The 7,084-nt window shown below is 41.7% G+C and overlaps 1 long non-coding RNA gene across 1 annotated transcript; it reads right to left on the bottom strand.

Moving 5' to 3' along the window:
• Positions 1–3,486: 3,486 nt before the first annotated feature.
• LOC136337843 (uncharacterized) lies at positions 3,487–6,794 on the bottom strand. The gene is made up of 3 exons (XR_010731890.1): positions 6,679–6,794; positions 4,310–4,467; positions 3,487–3,589 (listed from the first exon to the last, which is right to left on the bottom strand). It is a non-coding gene; the product is annotated as an uncharacterized lncRNA (long non-coding RNA).
• Positions 6,795–7,084: the final 290 nt, after the last annotated feature.

Below are 7,084 nucleotides of genomic sequence, written 5' to 3'. Positions count from 1 at the left end.
TTAAGAAAAGGGTTCTGCCTGACCTGTGGTGGCGCAGTGGATAAAGTGTTGACCTGGAAATGCTGAGGTCGCCGGTTTGAAACCCTGGGCTTGCCTGGTCAAGGCACATATGGGAGTTGATGCTTCCAGCTCCTCCCCCCTTCTCTCTTTCTGTCTCTCTCTCCTCTCTCTCTCTCTCTGTTTCTCTCTCTCCCTCTCTCTCTCCTCTCTAAAAATGAATAAATAAATAAATTAAAAAAAAGAAAAGAAAAGGGTTCTGTGGGTGGTAAAAAGTAGGAGGAATACATTTTGGTAATAATAAACTACTCATAGTTTGCTGCATACACCTAGTCATTTCACACTTCTGTTCCTTTGTTTATGTTATCCTGCTTCTGGGAACTCCCATCTTTCTGGGACTGGAATTTACTCTTCCGTTGCTATAAACAGAATGTGTGTGTTCCCTAAAATTTATATATTTAAGCTACAATTTCCAAGGTAATGGCATTAAAAGATGGACCCTTTGGGAAGTGATTAGGTTTAGATGAGGTCATGAGGGTGGAACTCCCATCATGGGGTTAGCTCCCTTATAAGAAGAAGAACAGACCAGAGGCACCCCCCCCCTACTCTCTTCAGCATGTGTGAATACAAGAAGAAGGCAGCCATGTGCAAACAAGGAAGGAGACCCTCACCAGACTCTGCATTGGCTTGCACCTTGATCTTGGACTTCTCAGTTTCCAGAACTGGGAGAAAGAAAGAAATGTCTGTTGTTTAAGCCACTTAGTCTATAGTATTTTGATATAGCAACCCATGTTGACTAAGACATTCCTCAACCCTTAGCTCAAGAAACTCTGCTTCTAAGAAGCTCATCTGAACTCTAAGGTGTGTTAATGTCCTTTATCTTCCCATTGACACCCGTGCATGTAGCTATGCTAGTATTTACTATAGTGAATTGAAAGATGACTTGTTTATGTGTATACTTTCACCATTAAGCAGTAAACTTCTGAAGATAAGGATTGTATCTTTATTCCCTTAATACCTGGTATAGTTGGAGTTCAAAACTATGTGTGTGTTTGTGTGTGTGTGTGTGGATAGAACCAGTGTTCTGGAATAGACCACCATTTTCCCATGCTACCTTGAGCCTCACCTTCTCTAAGAAGCATCCATGACTACTACATTCCTCATTGACCTCCATCGAACCATTTAATGAAACTCTACAACACAAAGATATCTTGACTTTGTATTACATGGCTGAGTATAAAGTCAACCTTAATCTTCATTTTCCTAGCCTTAAAAATTCTACTGATTAAGTCAACTTATGAAAATTAAAATGCTAAAGAATAAATGTAAAACATTAAAAAAGTTATCTATAATTTCACCATCTTTGCAGTAACCATCTCTATCTTTTTAAATGTTCCTTATAAGTTTCTGCTGAAATGATGTTTTTTAAAAAAATTAATAAAAGAAATACAGGTTTATTTTAGGATGTTTTAAAAATATAAGACAGTATAAATGAGGAAACAAAAAGCATCCATAACCGCCTGACCAGGTGGTGGCACAGTGGATAGAGTGTCAGACTGGGATGAAAAGGACCCAGGTTTGAGACCCTGAGGTGGTCAGCTTGAGCGTGGGTTCATCCGGCTTGAGCAAAAAAAAAAGCTCACCAGCTTGGACCCAAGGTCGCTGGCTCAAGCAAGGGGTTACTTGGTCTGCTGAAAGCTCACTGTCAAGGCACATATGAGAAAGCAATCAATGAACAACTAAGGTGTCACAACGAAAAACTGATGATTGATGCTTCTCATCTCTCTTCATTCCTGTCTGTCTGTTCCTCTCTCTGACTCTCTCTTTGTCCCTGTGGGGAAAAAAAAAGCATCCATAATCTTTTCACCCAGAGATAACCACTGTACCTCTTTGGGACATTTATTCCAGACTCTTTTCTATGTGTGTGTATATATGGATGGGTTGTTATAATCATTAATGTTGAGTATGATCTATTCTAGTGGTCTAATTCTAGCATCCTAAGCTTATTTACTTTTTAACAATCTATGAGGAAAGTATTATTGTTATACGTATCTCCATTAAAGAGACAAAAATAACCCACAAAAAACTGAGACCAGTAATTTGTTTAAGACACACAGCAGACAAGATGGTGGGGACTTGTATATGTATGTGTGTGTATATATATAAATGTTCATATAGATACCTATTATTTTTTTGTACCTGCTAAGTGTTGGAAGTTTTATATCCATAGGTGTTGAAGAAAAACTTAGCTACTGGAAAATACTTGGCAGCTGGTTGATGGTTTGCAGGGAACCTGCTTTGTTATTTCACAGCCTGATACGCTGGGGCTGCCCAGGGAGCATGGCTTTGCTTGTCTATTGGCTCCGGTTCTGCTTCAAAGAGAACTTCAAAAGTCAGCTTATTCTAAAGCTTCCCCATCTTGTGATGGCTTAGGGGGGTAAAGAATTCTCAGGTTTACTCTAAGGAAAGGCTACCTCGCTGCTTTTCCCTCAGGAGAACATATTAAGTGACTCACTTTTCCAGTTCTTATTGTGGAGTTATTTTCAAATAAATTGATCAAAATGCTTACTGTGGATCATAAAAGTATTTGATAAGTACCTAACAAAAATTAATGATTAGGCATCATGAAAATAAGTGTTAAAGTAATAGTTTCTAAGGGACAGCAACTAACAGTTACATAAAGCTCATGGTAGCTAATGGTGACCCATACACAGAGCTTTGTGAAATACGTTGTAGTGTTCCAGTTATTTACTGCAGTATAACAACTCACTCCAAGCTTAGTGGCGTAACACAATAATCATTTATTGTTGTCTGGGCCCAGGAGGTGGCTCTCACTTGGAGTCTCTCACGAGGTGGCAGTGAGATGGTGACTGGGGTTAGAGTCATTTCAAAGGCTATCTGTTCTCTAGGACTTCACTTAGAGTTGAGGATTGGAACCCCTATTCTTGGCCTCTCCATTTTCCCTTGGTCTTCCTCGTATCATGGCAGCTGGCTTTGGAGAGCAAGAGTCCTGAGAGAGAAGCAGGCTAAAATACCTCTTATAAGCTTGCCTTGGAAGTCACACAGTGTTACTAGATCCAGTCCATATTCAAGGATAAGGAAATTAGACTCCACCCCTTGATGAGAAGAGTGTCAAAGAATTCACAGACATATTTCATAACCATCATCCATAGAAATTCTGCAAACTTTATGGTTCTCCTCAAAGAATGGCCATTCCTCAGTTCATGTCCCACAGTGGACTCATTCTCTGAAATGTCCTGGGCACACAGAGATCTTTAGCACCATTTGTCTTGTTCTCAGAGGCTCCCACATTAGGTACGGTCCCTTCTGTGACAAACAGCTCTATGATGCCATCTATCTCCTGGGTTTTGTCAGTACCTTTAAAAATCCTTGATGGTTCTGAAGGTGCAAAGTGGAGCCTGCCATGACTCCCTGCATGTGGCCCCCATGGGCAAAGTCTGTGTGAGGAGGACGGATGAGTTTTTCTTTGTCTTACAGCTTCTCTGCCCCCGATTAGCCATCCGTGGTGGCTGAGGTAAAATGGAAGGCTCCACTTTTGTCAACAGCTGGGAATAACTGGAAAGAGGACAACCTTAGAGAAACAGAGAGGAAGGGATCAATCCTTTGAGCCACTATTATGTTGCTACCAATACCCAACATTTATTGAGCTTTACTAACCTTAAGTGGTAGGCACTTTATAGATAAGAAAACAGTGGTCAGAGTGGGTAAGTGACTTGCCCAGGGTTGCACAGCTACTAGCAGATACAGCCTGGATTTGAACTCACGTGTGTCCAACTCAAAAGGCAGCAGAGCGTTTGTGAGTTCAAACATTGCGGTGAAAGCATTTGGGCTTGAATTTTTGCTTTGGGTGATCTTTGACCATTAACCTCTTTGTGTTTCAATTTTCTCATCGGTAGAGAGGGATGAATCAATCAATCAATCAATTGACTAATCCCATTGGAGTTTCAGCATTAAATCAGGTGAGGCCTTTAAGGTGTTTAACATTCAATAAATGTTTGTTATTCCTCCTTCACTACTTATGTCTGCTGGGGATGATGGTTTATTCAAAAGAATAATATGCTAAAGATCCAGAAGTCTGGGGGAAGTACAGGATGAGGGTCTGCCGTAGACTCACTGTCAGACCTCAGTATCAGCCACTCATTTCAGCTCCTAGTGACACTGAGTTCCCATCTGCAAAGTGGACACAAGACTGGGATTTTGTGACGGTGACTAGAGGATCTGAAACTTCTCCACTATGGCATCCCAGTCCTTTCCCTATTTCTAGGCCCAACTAAATTTGCCAACCACTTACCAAACCAAATACAGATGATCCATAATGGAAAATGACTCAGGAACTTGGAGTCAGAAGGGAGGACTGGTGACAAGCCCTCTTCACCTCATTGCTGGGTTCAGAGCACTGTCTGATTCACAGAGTGGCCAGATGCTGGGCTCTTCTTTTTGGGTTAAACCCTAGAGAGAGAATGGGGGTATGATTTCCTGAAATGTGTTTATGTGCAGCAAAACTGTGCCGTCTGGTACAGTAGGATCTCATCCATTCTCTCGGTGAGTAACATTACTCTCTGTACTCTCATTACTCCATATTATGGAGTATTGGGCTGGGAGGGGTCCGGGGAGAGCCGAGAGATGGTGTGTCCTGCCCTTATCCATCCACGTTGCTTAGCTCTGGATCGGTGCTGTTTTCCAAACTCAAAGAGGCTGGGAGGTTTTTACACGGGCCCCACTTTGTCGCTGTGTGCGGTTCGGCGCCCGCCCAGGCAGGCTGATTTGTGAATGTGCTGAACTCCAGTGCGCTAGGCGGCCTAACCACAGAGCTGTGTTTTGTTTCTCTACCGGATACACCTGCCCAAAAAGCAGGGTTCACTCAGGCTGCAGTCTCTGGTTGTTTTACTTTTGAAAGATTGCACCCTCCAGATAACCAGAGGGTACAACTGTGTGCACTGAGAACCTGCGAAGGCTGAAAAGTAACGAAGTTAATTTTTTCTTTTGGGGGACAAGGGACAATGATGTAAAATTGGTTGTTCTCCACTTTCCAAATGAGCATTCTCCACTTCCACATTAGTCATAATTTCCCAAAGCATCCAACCCAGGACGATTTTAGGGCTATGTGGACATAGCATTAAAGAGCTTTGGGTCACAGGCTGAGAAAGTTAGTCTCTTATTAAATTTTTTCAATCTTTCTGGTTTCATCGAGGAAAAAAAAATCTTCACTTGAAGTTGGTACTTCTTTAACATCTAACACCTGCTAGTCTCCCTTAAAAAAACCTACAAGATGAGTGCAGACTTTAGATTTGATGTCTTTAGTTATAGTATCTACTTAAATGTTATAATACTGTCTAGATAAAATTTGATAATATTGTTTTGTTTTTCTTGTGATTATCTTTAAGATTATCTTTAATTTGTGGCAAGATATAGCAATTTACTATTGTTTTAGAGATATATGTTTCTTTTTAAAAAATAAATATATCTGTTTTTAAAATCAGTTAATTTAAAGAAAAATGTTACATAAATAATAATAAAGATGCGATTCATAAATAATGTAAGTTGTGAAGGCAGTATGCGGTGATATTTGGATACGGTAGAAATTGGGGAGAGATTATACAAATATCTGACATATGAGCAGCTGGGCTTTCGAGTAGGACGAACTTGGGTTTGAATCACTGTCAATCACCTACTTGATGTATGACCTTGAGCAAGTTATTTAACCTCATTCCACATCTGTAAAATCAAAACAACATTTCACTATCCACCTTAGAATTCTTGTGAAGATTGCATGTAAGGCTTTAAGGTATGGCTCCAGAACATGGTAAATGCTCAATAAAGCTAGTTATTATTGCCAAAGAATCTATTTCTATTTCTTAGAATTTGTGTAAGCTCAGTGCCTAGTACATAGCACACTGTAAATGATAACAGCTCCTGTATCTGCTGTTGTTATCAGTACCACGTATTAGTTCGGGTCTACTCTGAAGCAGACATCAAGATAGGATTAGAAGTGCTGGCCAGTGGCTCAGTAATTAGAGCATTGGCTCAGCATATGGACATTCTGGGTTTGATTCCCAGTCAGGGTACACAGGAGAAATGACCACCTGCTTCTCTCCCCCATCTTTCCCCACTTCTCTCCCTCTTCCCCTCCCGTAGACAGTGGCTCCATTGGTTCGAGCGTGGCCCCGGATGCTGAGGGTAGCTCAGTTGGTCCGAGCACATCAGCCTCAGGTACTAAAGAAGCTCCGTACTTGAGCATCGCCCTAGATGGGGTTGCTGGGTGGATCCTGCTCAGGTGTATATGGGAGTCTGCCTTGCTATTTCTCCTCCTCTTACCAAAAGAAAAAAAAAAAAGAAGAGAGAGAGAGAGAGAGAGAGAGAGAGAAAGGAAAAGGAAAAGGAAAAGGAAAAGAAAAGAAAAGAAAGAAAAAGAAAAAAAATACAGGATTAGATATACAAAGGATTATAAGGGGGAAGCCTGTGCAGAAGGGAGGAGGAAGCAGGAGAAAGTGGGAGAGAAGTTCTGCCACCTGTGAAAGGAGGAAGGAAGGGCTGGAGGAGTCTCTGACCGCAGAACAGTTGCAAGAAAGTTTTGGCCAGGCAATGAGGAGTCCTGGAGCCAAAGTCAACCACTGGAGAAGTCCCTCTTCTGTGCTCCGTGGCTGGTTGAGAACAACTTACGGGAAGGGTGGCCTTCACACGAACGTGGTGGTGGATCCAGAAGCAGTGTCCAGGGCGACAGTCAGTCACACTCCCCACAGCAGGCACTCTGAGTGGCACACAAGGTGGACAAAAGTAGGTTTATAGCTGTGAGTATGCAAAACAAGAGTTTATTGTATTATTTTCCACACAAACAACTGTAAACCTACTCTGGCCCCTCTCTGCATGTTGCGGCCACTGCACACATCATCTCCATCTTACACATGGAAAATGGAGCCTGAGCATTTCCTCCGGTCACTTCTCTGGTTGACCAACTGCCCGGTCATTGCAACCCAGAGAGGTCAAAATGATTTCACACCTAAAAGTGAAATAATGTTTGAGGGATGAAAGAAATGAATAGCCAACCCATGATGATTTTGTCTCAATG

The sequence above is a fragment of the Saccopteryx bilineata genome, chromosome 5, assembly GCF_036850765.1.
Source record: "Saccopteryx bilineata isolate mSacBil1 chromosome 5, mSacBil1_pri_phased_curated, whole genome shotgun sequence".
In the NCBI taxonomy this organism is placed as follows: Eukaryota; Metazoa; Chordata; class Mammalia; order Chiroptera; family Emballonuridae; genus Saccopteryx; species Saccopteryx bilineata.
Note: the sequence above shows the minus strand (reverse complement) of the source record. Positions and strands in the feature narration are given on the sequence as shown.